This window comes from Cuculus canorus, chromosome 1 (assembly GCF_017976375.1).
Source record: "Cuculus canorus isolate bCucCan1 chromosome 1, bCucCan1.pri, whole genome shotgun sequence".
In the NCBI taxonomy this organism is placed as follows: Eukaryota; Metazoa; Chordata; class Aves; order Cuculiformes; family Cuculidae; genus Cuculus; species Cuculus canorus.
This window is the reverse complement of record NC_071401.1, coordinates 139,105,204-139,119,319: the sequence shown is the minus strand read 5'-3', so window position 1 is coordinate 139,119,319 and position 14,116 is coordinate 139,105,204. Positions and strand designations below refer to the sequence as shown.

At 37.5% G+C, this 14,116-nt stretch overlaps 1 protein-coding gene across 24 annotated transcripts in view; it reads left to right on the top strand.

The window, feature by feature from the left end:
• PLEKHA5 (pleckstrin homology domain containing A5) overlaps positions 1–14,116 on the top strand; it is a 170,762-nt gene that overhangs the window by 51,176 nt on the left and 105,470 nt on the right. The window contains exon 1 of one of the 24 annotated variants that reach the window (XM_054057525.1): positions 10,801–10,938. The exons of the other annotated variants lie outside the window; for them this stretch is intronic. The gene's annotated coding sequence lies outside the window, so the exon portion shown is untranslated. Of the gene's footprint in view, positions 1–10,800; positions 10,939–14,116 lie in introns of those variants that run through there. 24 annotated transcript variants of the gene reach the window in all.

Here is a 14,116-nt window from a genome sequence, read left to right as displayed (position 1 = left end):
AATTATTTTAGAAAAATATGAATCACTTGCAGGATGTTCTTGATATTTGCTATCTTAACTAAAATTTGACTGTAGGATTCAAAATTGAAGTTTTTTATAAGTCACGTAAATACAATTTAATTGTTGATTTTCTTGTGTTTGTTTTTAGCATATTGCCTGTGAATTGTGTTTGACTGGTATCCTGAGTAAAAATTGTATACTTTCTGAAAGACTTGAAATATTGGAGTAATAATGAAACTTTATCCCTGCGCTCTTGGCCTGAAAATAAAAGTCAATTAAAAAAGCATTTAAAGTGTTGCTTGTTCTGGTTTTTATTGATGCATGTAGGCATTTTCGTATTGAGGAATATAAAGCTCATTAGATCAGTTAAATTGACTTTAACAAACGGGAAAGACATAATATGATTTTCATCTGTTCTGGTTTTATTTTAACTGTCACTTTGATTAGATTTGCTTTCAGCAGATTTAAGTAGTTTTTATCTGACAGTAGGAGTTCTTGAGGAGGGTAGCTCTGTTGAATTGGTGGCAGCTTGTCTGAAAGGAAAGCCTGTGATATTAGTGGCTAATCCGGCACTGTGCTGGATCTGGTGATTCAGTTAAGAATAAAGTGAAACAGCTACACACTAGCTTGTAAATTTGTTGTCCAAGTATATTAAATACTATCCCTGCTTTAGGTACCTATCTGCTGGAACCCCCTAACAAGGACTCTTATATCAAGTATCTGATTGAAAATTACAGTTGCACACGTGTGTTGCGTAGTAAAGTTCAACTGTAAATTAGCTATGGATCATTCAGAGTTTAATTATCCTGTTCACTGGTTTAATAATCTTCCAGTGTCTGTGGCTTGAGAATTACTCTCCTCTCCCTTCCCCAATCCGTACTATATTTATATCAATTTCCAGGGAAAAGGGAACAGTTTCTATGCTCTGGCCTGCTGGAGGAAGATGTTTATATTTGGCAAGCTGGTGTAATTTGAAGTGAAAGTCAACTCCATGCCACAGATTGGATCATTCCTTATCTTCTTGAAATGGTTACTGGAGAAGCCAGGGGACAAGGAAAAAACTGAAGACATTTATAAATTTGAAAATAAAACCCACCTAGATTTATAATAAACCAATAATGCCTTTCCAACTGGGCTTTACAGTAGCTGAGAAAGGCAGCCAAGTATAGGAGAAATTATCTCTAGTAGCTTGATACATCCTGTCTTCAAGGTTTCTGAAAGAATGTGTTTGTGGTTTCTACAGCCAGAAACTGAGATAGCCAGAGATGAGGATATTTGGTTTGGTTTTTTTGAGAACCTACACAAGAATTCTCAGCCAGCAGCAGTCTGTGGTTTGGTGACTTCTAGAGGCAGGATCTTTGTATTTAGCTGCGCATGATTGATTTTTGTATTCATTTCTGAACCTACACAAACTCTTAACGAGTTGTTTTGGAGGGTAAGCAGCTATCACCTTTTTAGTTTTCAGTTGCTACCTTCTATTATAGTTTTATTTGCTCTCTTCTGCTTTTCATGTAGGTGCAGTGGTACATTGTTTACTGTTAGAAGTGTGAGTGATAAAAATATCTTTATCCCATCCCCAGCCTGAGGACCATCAATCTGGTTTTGTTCCTTACATGTGGGAAGTGTTCTACACCCTTTACTCATGCTTATTGCCATTTTTTGAGACTTCAGTGAGGTTTTTCGTTTTCTATGTGTGTAATGATTAATCTGCACGCAATTTCATGTGAATTCTGTGAGATAACGGGTCTATGAAAAAGTATCTGCTATATTCCTAAGATTTTGTTCCATAGTAGAAATGGTCAGCTCAGAGAATATTGCTGAATATGTAAAATACAGAGGTTTTTTTCATTTGCATGACGGTTAGATTACCACTATTATATCTGACTTGCTACTATTTTACTGCTTGTGTTCCTAATCTTACATAGTTCCTCTGTAATTCTTCAGTAGTTATCCTGAAGAGCAACCTTAGCAAGAGACACTAGCTGGTAATGTTTGGCTTCTGTATTTATCCGCTTTTTGATATCAGAATGAGGAGTATGTGTGAGTTCAAGGCCTTGCAGGTCTTATTAAATCGTGTCTTTTTATTCTTTTGAACCACCATCTATATGACACCCTTCCCTCTTGACAGCTTAGATTCTTTGAGCAGCGTTGGTGACTGACCTTTTTGGATGCTTTTAGGAAAAGCGGGTTCTCTGTGACATGAAAGGCCTATTTACTCATTTTTTTGGTTTCTTTTTTATGTTGTTGTTAGTTTGTTTATTTACTGCTAAGTCAAATAGATCTCTGGTGTATGGCTTTCCATTTCAAAAGCTGCGTTGACTCTCCCCCACAGCAACAGATTTCATACCTGTCAATTTAGTTATACAGAATAGTTCTTAGTGCTTTGCCTGGTACAAACACAGGGATTACCTGGTCTGTAGTCCTCTAGCTGACCCTAGCAGCTATATGAAACTTGATATAGTCGGGGACCTTCCAGTTTTGTGAAACTGAGGTAGTTGGGTTCGTTGGACAATAGATAAGCTCTGTGGTTACAGAACGTCATCCGACTGCTTCACCCTATTCTACCAAGACTTGAATTCATTGGACAGTCTGCCTTGAGTCAAGTAGGTGCCACACTTGGCTCAACTGTGTCTTCCCCAGCTGTGAAAACAAATACAAATATACTGCTTTCTGCAGTGACCTTACCTTCTATCAGACCTTTTAATTTTTTTTTTTTGCTTATTTTTTTTACTTTCTTTTCTGGTTGAAAGGCTTCTTGATTCTGTAGTTCGAATGAGGAGCTATCCTAGGCTTGAGATACAGGGTCTGGCTCTCCCCTTTTACCTGCTCCCTGTTTGCAAGTGGTTCCTCAGAGCCTGCTGTGTATTTCTTTTTTCACCTGCCTGTTTGTGAGTTTTCATTGAACCTAGTATTCTTTTTCCCATTTGAACACTTTCTGAGTTTTCTTTCTTCAGTAAACTTCTCTTACCTTGCTATTTAGTGATGCTGATCTGTCTTTCGCTCTAAATAATTTTGAAATAAATGATACATGTTTTCTTTGCAATATATTATGTTTTCTGTAATGCAGAAGAGTGTGTCGTCCTCTCTTTCACTGCACATGTTTTATCAACTTAATTTTTGCATATTGAGAGACTTGGGAGATGAGGCAGAGATCTTCATGTTCCTTTGGATTTGTTCAGACAGTGCTTTTGCCTGTAATTCTGTTTTGTGTACACAGTCGACAAGTTGTCAGAGTAGCATGTTTTTCTAAATAATTAATTTTAAATTAATTAAATTGTTTATAAATATTGAGAAATCTACAAAAGGATATTTTTACTTCAGAATTCCTTTCATTAGTATAAAGAAGAAGCTTAATGGGTGTACTTGTAGCAAAACTCATTAATTCATTCATAATGAGTTTAAGAACCTTGCAAAGAGCTTTGGCTAGTAAGTTAGAGAGAATTCAGATATTTTCCAGATGGGATCTCAGGAGTTTTAACTGTAGCTTTATCAGTTAATAAAAGGGATTCAAGCTGACAGTTATTGAATAAGGATTTGAAAATGAATGTAGGTCTTGCAGCACAAAAGGTCTGCTGAGCTTCAATGTTTATCGCACAAACTTGTATTTGATGGGTTGTTTTACTTGTGCTCCGTGTTGCATCCAAAACTGAAAAATGTTTTGTGCTGCTTTTGTTGATGCTAAATAGAATGGAAGGATGTGTTATCAGCCAACTAGGTCTGTAGTGATGTTGCCTTAAAAAAATTTCTTGGGCTCTTACGATTTTTGCAGTACAAGAAATTTGCAGAAAAATCAATCACATTGGATGTTAAGAAAAAGTATTCACATTGAATTCCTGAGATTGTTGGTTTTGAATGGAAGTAAACGTATTCATATATGGAATCACTTACTAGGCTTTTATTTTAATGTCAATTCTGGGAATAGACATAAAATATGAAGAGATGGCACTAATGGGCTGAATTAAGGAAACTGTAAAGAATTTGCCTTGCTGAGTACAGTTTCTTTGTCAGGCTGTTGTTCTCTTGCCCACCTTGAATATATTTCTATGAGTAATGACTATTTTTAAAATAACAGCAAGTTTAAGAGAATAATGGGGGGGAGGGTGGATGGATTCTGTCCATTCTGAGGATACATAGTGGCTCATCTGTCTCCATGTAGTGAGAGCTTGTCATCCAGATGGGCACATGTGTAGCTTGTATTTGTGATAGGTGGTTGGTTCAGATCTGGTCTTAGTCTCAGACATGCTGTAATATAAAGAAATAAGTATAAATTTGGAAAGCAACACTCACAATCTGGGCAGCAGTGGCAGTTTTACATGTTCTGGCACACTGTCTGATAAAAGTTTCCAGAAGAATAATCTAAGGTCATATATTAAAGTCCAGCACACAGTCTGCTTTTATAAGATGTGAATCATCATGCAGAAGGAATAACAGTGACAGGGGATAAGGACAAGGCTGAGGTACTTAATGCCTTCTTCGCCTCAGTCTTTAATAGCAAAGAAAGTTGTTCCTTCTGTTTACAAATCCAAGAGTTAGAGGGGCAGATTGAGGCTCCCGGGATCCAAGAGGAGGCGGTTAGAGACTTGCTTGCCCAGCTAGACGTCCACAAGTCTATGGGGCCGGATGGGATCCACCCAAGAGTATTGAAGGAACTGGCGGATGTCCTTTCCAAACTCCTATCCATCATCTTCCAGAGGTCCTGTCTGACTGGGGAAGTTCCACTAGACTGGAGGCTGGCTGATGTTGTGCCCATATACAAGAAGGGTTGCAGAGAGGATCCGGGGAACTACAGGCCTGTCAGTCTCACCTCAGTGCCAGGGAAAGTCATGGAACAGGTAATCTTGAGTGCTATCATGAAGCACACGCAAGAGAACCGGGTGATCAGGCCCAGTCTACATGGGTTTACAAAAGGCAGATCTTGCCAAACTAACCTGATCACCTTCTATGACAAAATCACTCGACTACTGGATGGGGGAAAGGCTGTGGATGTAGTCTTCTTGGACTTCAGTAAAGCCTTTGACACAGTTTCTCACAGCATTCTGCTTCAGAAACTGTCAGCCTCTGGCCTGGACAGGCGCACACTCTCCTGGGTTGAAAACTGGTTGGATGGCCGGGCCCAGAGAGTGGTGGTCAATGGAGTTAACTCCAGCTGGAGGCCAGTCACAAGTGGGGTTCCTCAGGGCTCAGTACTGGGTCCAGCTCTGTTCAATGTCTTTATCAATGACCTGGATGAAGGCATTGAGTGCACCCTCAGCAAGTTTGCAGATGACACTAAGCTGGGAGGAAGTGTCGACCTGCTGGAGGGTAGGGAGGCTCTGCAAAGGGATCTGAACAGGCTGGACTGCTGGGCCGAGACCAATGGGATGAGGTTTAACAAGACCAAATGCCGGGTCCTGCACTTGGGGCACAACAACCCTATGCAGCGCTACAGAAGAATGGGGGAAGAATGGCTGGAGAGCTGCACAGAAGAGAAGGACCTGGGGGTGCTGGTTGACAGCCGACTGAACATGAGCCAGCAGTGTGCCCATGTGGCCAAGAAGGCCAATGGCATCTTGGCTTGTATCAGAAATGGGGTCACCAGCAGGTCCAGGGAGGTTATTCTCCCTCTGTACTCGGCACTGGTGAGACCGCACCTCGAATACTGTGTTCAGTTCTGGGCCCCTCACCACAAGAAGGATGTTGAGGCTCTGGAGCGTGTCCAGAGAAGAGCAACAAAGCTGGTGAGGGGGCTGGAGAACAAGTCTTATGAGGAGCGGCTGAGAGAGCTGGGGTTGTTTAGCCTTGAGAAGAGGAGGCTGAGGGGAGACCTTATTACTCTCTACAACTACCTGAAAGGAGGTTGTGGAGAGGAGGGAGCTGGCCTCTTCTCCCAAGTGACAGGGGACAGGACTAGAGGGAATGGCCTGAAGCTCCGTCAGGGGAGGTTCAGGTTGGATATCAGAAAAAAATTCTTCACAGTAAGAGTCATTGGGTACTGGAACAGGCTGCCCAGGGAGGTGGTCGAGTCGCCTTCCCTGGAGGTGTTTAAGGAACGGGTGGATGAAGTACTTAAGGACATGGTTTAGGGAGTGTTAGGAACGGTTGGACTCGATGATCCAATGGGTCCTTTCCAACCTTGTGATTCTGTGATTCTGTGAATAGCAGATATAAAACTTTTTTTTCCATTAATTCAAGAGCACAAGCACTAACTATTGTACCCATAACATTTAGTATACCTATTTCTAGGAAGGAAATGACAATATAAGTAGTAATGTACAAACTCATAGTTGACTATTCAGTCTACATGGGCATATGAAGAGTGAAAGACTGTAAAAAGACAGATTTACCATGGGCTCGCAATAACTTAATAAGGAGTAGAATACAGATGTCTTCTCAGCTGAGGTAGTAAATGTATTTTGTGGATCCTTCAATGCCTCATTTGCCCTTACATGCCACATCATGTAATCATCAAGTCCTCCATCGCGAAGCCTTCAAACGAAGAGATAAAGTGAGGACATCCTTTGGAGAAGGTTCTTTGAGTCGGTAATGGTAATGCCCTTTTGTTGGATTGTGCAAATCTCACAAGGTACTTGAAGATTTTCTGTTCTTTTTAGGTTTGCTGCAGGTACACTGAGTGTGCTAAACCTCGGTTGGAGTAAGAGACTTGTTGCTTCTCTGAATGTCTGAAGTTAAGTACTTAGAGAAACTGTCAAAACAGTGATAGTTACAGAAGTAAAACAAACATTACGGATAATAAACACTGTCTTTCTGTGGTGGTTTTGTGTTCTGATTTTGGTGTTAAACAGTTCCTGGTGTCTTTAGGCATATGATACGTGCATTCAGAAGATTTGCATGTTCCTTTTTCTGAAATATTTTTATTCATGGTTGTTTGAAACTTCTATCTATGAGTAATATTTGACATTCATTTAACTTGCTTTTGGTATTGAAGGCATTGGATGAGGGGTTAACAACAGGGAAAAGTAAAAGAAGAAAATGGAAGCAGGCGAAAAGAATACAGGGAGGGAAAGGAAAGCTGCAATGAGACAATTTCAAATGAGATGCAAGAAGATCCCAAAATTAAAAACGAGAAATATTGTTAATTAGTATAGGAGAACTTAAATATTACACTGTAGGCACACTGGAAATATGTAGCACAAGCAAAGCTATATATAGAAACAAGAATGTACATATGCAAATAAGAAAAAATTACTTGTCTTTTGAAGTCTGTATATTTAGTTTCTCTCTTACCGTTGTCTAGACCAAGATACACACTTTTTCTTGGTTTTGTTTGAAAAATGTTCTTTTCGCTTGAATAGGTCATCCGATATTTAAGAAGTAAGAACACAATGGCAAACAGACTTCAAAAATGCTACACATTTATGGGGAATGTAACTTTCAAACTGAATAGAAAAGGAAGAAATTTTAGATAACTGTGATGTAACATTTGAGAGAGGCATTTTGAAGTATTATAATAGACCAGATCCAGGAAAGTTGCTTGTGTGATCACGCCAAAGCTGAGAAAAGAGCTGAAAGCTTGTGTATAGAAGACTTAATTGTGGAATTCTTTTTAGCATGTCAGAAAGTCTTACGAAACTCAGCTATACATAATTGACTGAAGAATTTATCATGTTTAGTTAAAAACATCAGTTGCATAAGTAAAAGCTTTTAATAAAATCTACATAAATCCTAGTTATATGCTTTAAAGTTATTCAGATTTCATTCTAAAATAGTGGTGAGTTCAATATTGAGACTTAAAATGAACCTAAACACAACAAAACACCAATCTTATTAAAATGAGCTGTTTTGCTATCAGCAAGTGATCAAAGGTGTTTGTGTGAGAGCTATTGCTGAGAAGCTGTTAGAAAGGCGTAAAGATTTATATATTCTTCACCTAGTTTCTTGATAAATATATTAAAAGGGAAAAAAAAACCCATGAACACTCTGTCATTGAATGTCTTTTATCATGTCCTCTAATTGTGTGCTGAGTTTACTGTAATGAATCTTATTCCTGTAATAATCTCCTAGGGGCTCTTCGAACTCAGTCTTTATAGCAGCATACAGAAGTCTGGCATAGTTTTAGTGTGCTGGCTTTTGGGTTTGGTTTGGATATAAGTGTAGATACTTTAGAAAAATATTTCAGCTTCCAGGTGTGAAGTTTGATATTAATCTAATACCAGCTTTGTCAGATTCAGAAGAATAATTATTTACTGTAAGTCCTATGTGCAGGTTATGTTTTCTTACTTACATATTAATTTCATTTTTTCCTTTCAAGAGGTGATTATTGGAGTTCAAGTTGGTAAATGTATATTTGTTATAAAACTTTCTTATCAAATGTACAGATCTTGAAACTCAAATTTATGTATTTGTAAAGAAAGCCTTTCGAGTTCAGTGAGACTTCTTTGCAAGTAGCATTTTGCATTAGTTTTGGAATCAGTATTTTGGGTTTACGTGCTATTCATAGCTTTTTGCTTTTCATTATTGTAGCTACAATTTGTAGGACACTGAGATAAAATTGAGACTCATCAAAAGAAGGAACAAAAGCTGTCCTGAAACTTCCTTACACTGTGAGAAGTTGAGCAGGTGTGCAAGAAATGCAGAGGGGAGTTTGTCATGAAAATTAGTCTTTTGGGAGAGAACACATCCACAAAAATTTAACTTAAGAGTAGACCATTTGAACTTGTAAACTGTTGTCTAGCATGAAGAAAACGCACAATTTGTGCTTGGCTTGAGAGGATTTTGGGAAGCTGAGGCGAGTAAACTTGAAACAAGAGAATAGTGTTTACTTCAATTATAATGGATTTATTACTGGCTTCTTTTTCCCCTTTATCTTCTATACATGGCAACTACAAACTAGTCATTAGATAGATATAATGTGTACAATTAACCTTTCTTCAATGGCATTTTTTTCTTTTTTAAGAATGAAGCTAGATCAAACCTGCTTGGATGAAAGCGTTCTTGCTCAGGAGGCAACTCTTACGTTAACAGCATCTTGCATTTTTAAAATAAGTTGTATTTCACCAGTCTGAATCTCTGCAGAGGTTTAGAGAGCAGTAACAAAGCAAATGATAAAAGTTAGGTGATGAAAGAAGATAAGCTTAGATAAAAATATGAAATATATTTTAAGAGTAGTTCCTTTTTTCTTTAAAGAGTTCACTAGCTCCCAGGGAAATCCTGAAATTCTTACCAAGAGGCAGGCTTTTCTTCACTTAGTGGTAGACGGATTTAGTGTAAGACAACTAACCACCAAGGTATTATGCGATTAAAAATAAAATGAATGCGGTTAGTGTTACGTGATTATAAAAAACCATCTTATAGTAGTGTAATATTATCTCTGGAATATGAAATGGGATGTTTCAGTTTCTTCATGCAAATCAGGTTTAACTATGCCTTAGCTCTATTGTACATCTTGACTTTGCAGTTTATGCCTGGAAGGAATTTCTGAGGTAAAAGTACTTCCTATCATTTTTTGTGAGTTCAAAGGCAAAAGGCAAGGAGTAATGTTAAAATAATTATCTTAGTAAATACATTGTTTTCCTGCCAAGAGGATTTTCAGGGTGTAGGAGGGCAGCATGTGAGTCTTGGACTTGAGCTCACTGTGGCTGAAGCTGCAGGTTCTCATACTAAATACAGGCATTTTTGCATAGATATGAAAACCTTGGTTTCAGAGTAGTTGTAGAAAGGCTTAAGAATAATTTCTTGCCTCTCTATCTAATGTCATATTAAACTTCATCTGCCGTACTAAAAGCAGAGGATTTGATACATGCCTTCCAAGTAGCAGAGTTTATTCCAAATTCAGTTAAGTATTTTGATGCCCAGCTGTGGCAGAGACCAGGAGGTGTGCTGTCTTGGGTTTTATGTAGCATCTTTTAAAATACAGCTTTTATAAAGTAGCCTGCCTGGCTTCGCTTTCAGCTTGAATGATAAGCAGGAAAGCATTTAAAAAAAAAAAATGAAAAGTGCCTGGGGCATAGCTTTTGTCTTCCCACAAGAGGGGAAAGACGAAGTGTATTCATTTGAAAAAAAATGAATATACAATAAGTATGGAAAGAGGCCTGAGATGGAGAAAACCAAAGCACAGAAGACCTTTATATAACTTGTGTCTGTGTGGTTGAATTAAAAGATGTTAATCTCTGAAAGGAAAGGATTTGACTATCTGTTTTCTTTGACATAGAATTTTTGCATGTGAATAACCTGGCTTTTTATATCCAAATAAATTGTTTCATTAAGAAGCTAAATGGTTTCTTTATGCATAAAGAGATTTTAAGTGGAAGTAAACTGCTTTGGAACATAAATCACTTGCTAGACAGTTCTCTACCCTTTCTTCTGGCCTCCCCCACCCTAAAGAAAAAAAAAATAAAAGCTGCTCAGAAATCACCAAGTAGAATAATTCTTAAATTGATTTGTGGAATATTTAAACAGATTTGTTGTCTTTATCTGATTTATGAATTGTGCTCCTTGGTGTTCAAATCATACACAATCCTGAAAAGATTTTCAATCTATTACAGTGGCATCCTGTAATTACACTGAAGTACATGATGATAGTCTTTCAGCCTTAGTATGCCTTGCAGGGAAGTAGTGCTAATAATTATCTGTGCATCGGTGCAGATTTAAAAAATAAAAAAAAAATCAGTACTGCTTGGTGGCTGAGTTTTGCGCATTCCAATTAATGATTTCAGATTTGACTTAAAGTTCTGAAATTGTTTGGAAGTAGGCCATCTCCTGCTGAGATGAAGCATCAGGCCATTTTAAATTAGATACCGAGCATGCTCATATCAAGTACCCACTCTTAGATTTTGCAGTGTGTGTCTCTGTTCCCTGTTAGTAGAGCTGTCATTCAACTGAAGTAGAGGAGAGCACAGCATGCCCTTTTGTCGTCTTTCTATCAGTGCACATATGATTCCTCTTGGAAATAGAAACTTGAGATGAGAGACAAACCTTGCTGTTAGATCGCCAGTGTTTTTGGTGAGTTGATATTCATCTCTCTCGTCTCTAATGCCTTTAGATATCTCAGATAAAACTCAGCTTCATACTTGTCTCTATTCGCTAATAATGCTGTATATTTGAAATATCTCTGCTCACTTCAATAAAATAATTCTAGTATATACATATTAATTTCTTTATCAAAAAAGAGCAGTTTTTTTTAACAGGAATGATAGGCTGTTTTGCTAAGAATTAAAAAAAGAATGGGTATGTGTCTTTTTTTTTCCCCTTCTGAATTCAAATTAGTTAACTATTCTAAATATAGCAACAGTTCTTCAAACGTCACTTCTCAGTCATTTTTCATTTTCTTTATGTTCTTAGTAGACTGCTTTAAAACCTGGATTGTTTTGTGTGTCTAGTATTTTAGAGGGAGTTTGAATAGCCTTGCAAAAGACAATTTTGTTTGTGTAAGACAATGCTGAAGGATATTTAAAGTATGTGTTTTCACCACTAATTGCTTAACAGTGTTGTATAAGTGTTGTCTTTTTTAGTTTTGTTAATAGATGTGTGCATTTCCGAGTTCTTTCTTATGATTTCAGTAACATGTAGTAGGAATTTCTGAAAAAAAATTGTAGTATTTATGATAGCTAAAGTGATTGCATGATACAGCTTAATATTTAATTAACTTTTAAATAGCAATGGGGAGGCAGGATTTAATGATCCAAAGTATTATCAAATCTTAGTTCTTGCTCTTGATCTGAAAAGCTTATTTTCCTTCAAGAGCATCTGCAAAAGGTAACTTTAAATTCTTTAAGACCATATGTTTCACTTGTGGCAAAAATCAGTTGACAGTAGATTTTGAAACTCAACAACTTGGGTTGTAAAAATCAGTGAGTGACCTGATAAACTCTAACAACTCAGCACAACCCCTCCACCGTCCGGTCCCCTGAATAAAAAAAAAAGTTGGTTCCTAATTGCACTTTTTGCCCAGTGAATAAGCATGAGTTAAGGTCATGATTGAACTTCATATGTGTGTTAAGGTTTCAGTTGTGACACACTAGAGTTACTTCCTAAAACACAGTTCACCACTGCATTGAGGTTGGGGGTCTTAACTGTAAAACATTCACATAAATTTTTGGTTTGGGGAGGGTTGTTTGTTTTTATGAGCAGATACTTTTTATCCTGTTGCGATTGTGCATATATGCTTCAGATAGTCATCTGGATAAAAGATTTGAAGTACAATGGCAAAACCAGCCAGTCAGTGGATTCACTGAGACTAACAAAAGAGATTCTTGCTGAACATAACCCTTGTTATGATTCCGATTGACTTGATTTATAGGAGTAAAACCAATAAACTCATAATCTTCATTGTTGCCTCGACAATCCTGTTTGGAAGGGAGAGAGGACAGAGAATGGTATGTATGAATCTTAAGTAATTGAACGTTAGTTTGCATGACCCTCTGATACAAGGTTTTTGGGGAAATGATCTAGATGAGTGTAATGGTTAAGATTTTTGTTAAAACCTGAGGATAATGCATTCAATTGAGCCCTTGCTGTGGCAAAGGGCTGTCATAACCCATCAGAAAACCTGTACTTTGGCTGCCAAAACAGGACTCTAGTGTGCAGCTCTGACAAAGGATGAAAGAGAGACAGTGAGGGGTAACTGCAAACCTGTGTTGTGCAAAATATATTGCTGTGCTGGCTTGTTATCTTCAAAGCACGTTATTTCTCATACTAAGTTTTTGCTCTTACAACTAGAATATGTTGTTTCATAATGGTGGTGCCTTCAGGTGCCATGAACTGTGTATCTCAAATCTGGAAAATGCTGTGAAACTGTACGGATTTGACATAAGACTGTTTCTTACGAACAGCAAACCTAGAAAACTTAAGACCTTGTAGGAAGGGGACAAAGAAATAAGACAGGTGCATTAATGGCTGGAGAGCAATCAATGGGAATGGCAGTAGAAGTGGAACAGAGTTACAAAAGGTAAATGCATACAAAGAAAGTAGCATTTACCTTTTTTGTCAGTGTGCTGTTATCACTATAAAGATGTAAAAATGTGGGATTTCTGGTTTGGATTGCTGAAGAAGTTTGAACTTAGTGTGATTCTACTCAGATATCCCTTTGAAATAATTAAGATTTAAAGTATAAAATGTCACATTTTATGGATTTTGTAAGGGAACAGGCGTTAGTTGCAAGGACAGCAGAAATTTGAAAGTATTAACCACCTCAAGTTGTTTTATAATTATGATCTTGTCTATTTTACACTTCAGAATAATATTTATCCTTTCCTATATTAGATATATTAGAGGACTAATATATCTAAGGGCTGCTGGTTGTACAAGCTTATTTAGCATGCGCTTAAATTGCACTGAATTGAGAACTAAAATGAAAAAAAAAAAGATAGTTTTACTCCATTTCAAAGAAAGTTATGGTTTAGTCTTTTTAGACATGCCAGTCATCAGGAAGATTTTATTTTATTGTGGATCAATATATTGTAACTTGCAGTAAAATAGCAGAGTGTAAGTTCTAAGTTATTATGACTCCACTATGTAAACTTGTCTTTCAGGCTTTCAGAAACTGTAGGTCTCAAGAAGGATCTTCAAGGTGCCCTTTCACGTGACTGGCAATGTAGGGCATGTAAATCACCTTGTCCAGTTATTTTTTGAAGAAGATGGAAAAAATTATTACGTTGTCCATGTGTGGCCTTTTCATTAAGGGAGCAGTATGTGCTTACTAAAATGGCAGTGACTTTAGTCATTTGAGGTGGCGCACTGCTGAAATAATGTTTAAATGAACTTTGTGCTGCTTGAATTTCTAAAACATAAATGTTTGTATGGAACTAAGAAAAAAATGGAAAAAGATCTGCAAGTTAGGGACATGGGGTGAAGGGGGACTTCTTGTATGTATATCACTTAAGCTGCCTGCCAGCTATTTTTTGAGTGATAAGAATCTTTTGGACAGTGAAAGCTCATTCTTTTTCCATTCAGGTTGTCTTCTAAATGAAAGATTTTACTACTGCTGACACTTGCACATACTCAGTTCATGTGCCAGATGGAGAGCCTGTGACAATTTTAGACTGAAGGTTGTGTCTAAAAAGCTTGTCAGCATTCTGCATCAAATCTTGACCCATTTTAGGCAGCATCCTACAGTCTGATACTTTCAAGAAAATAATGCCATTTTTTAGTTAGCTTCTTTTTTTACAGAGTGGGGGAAGGA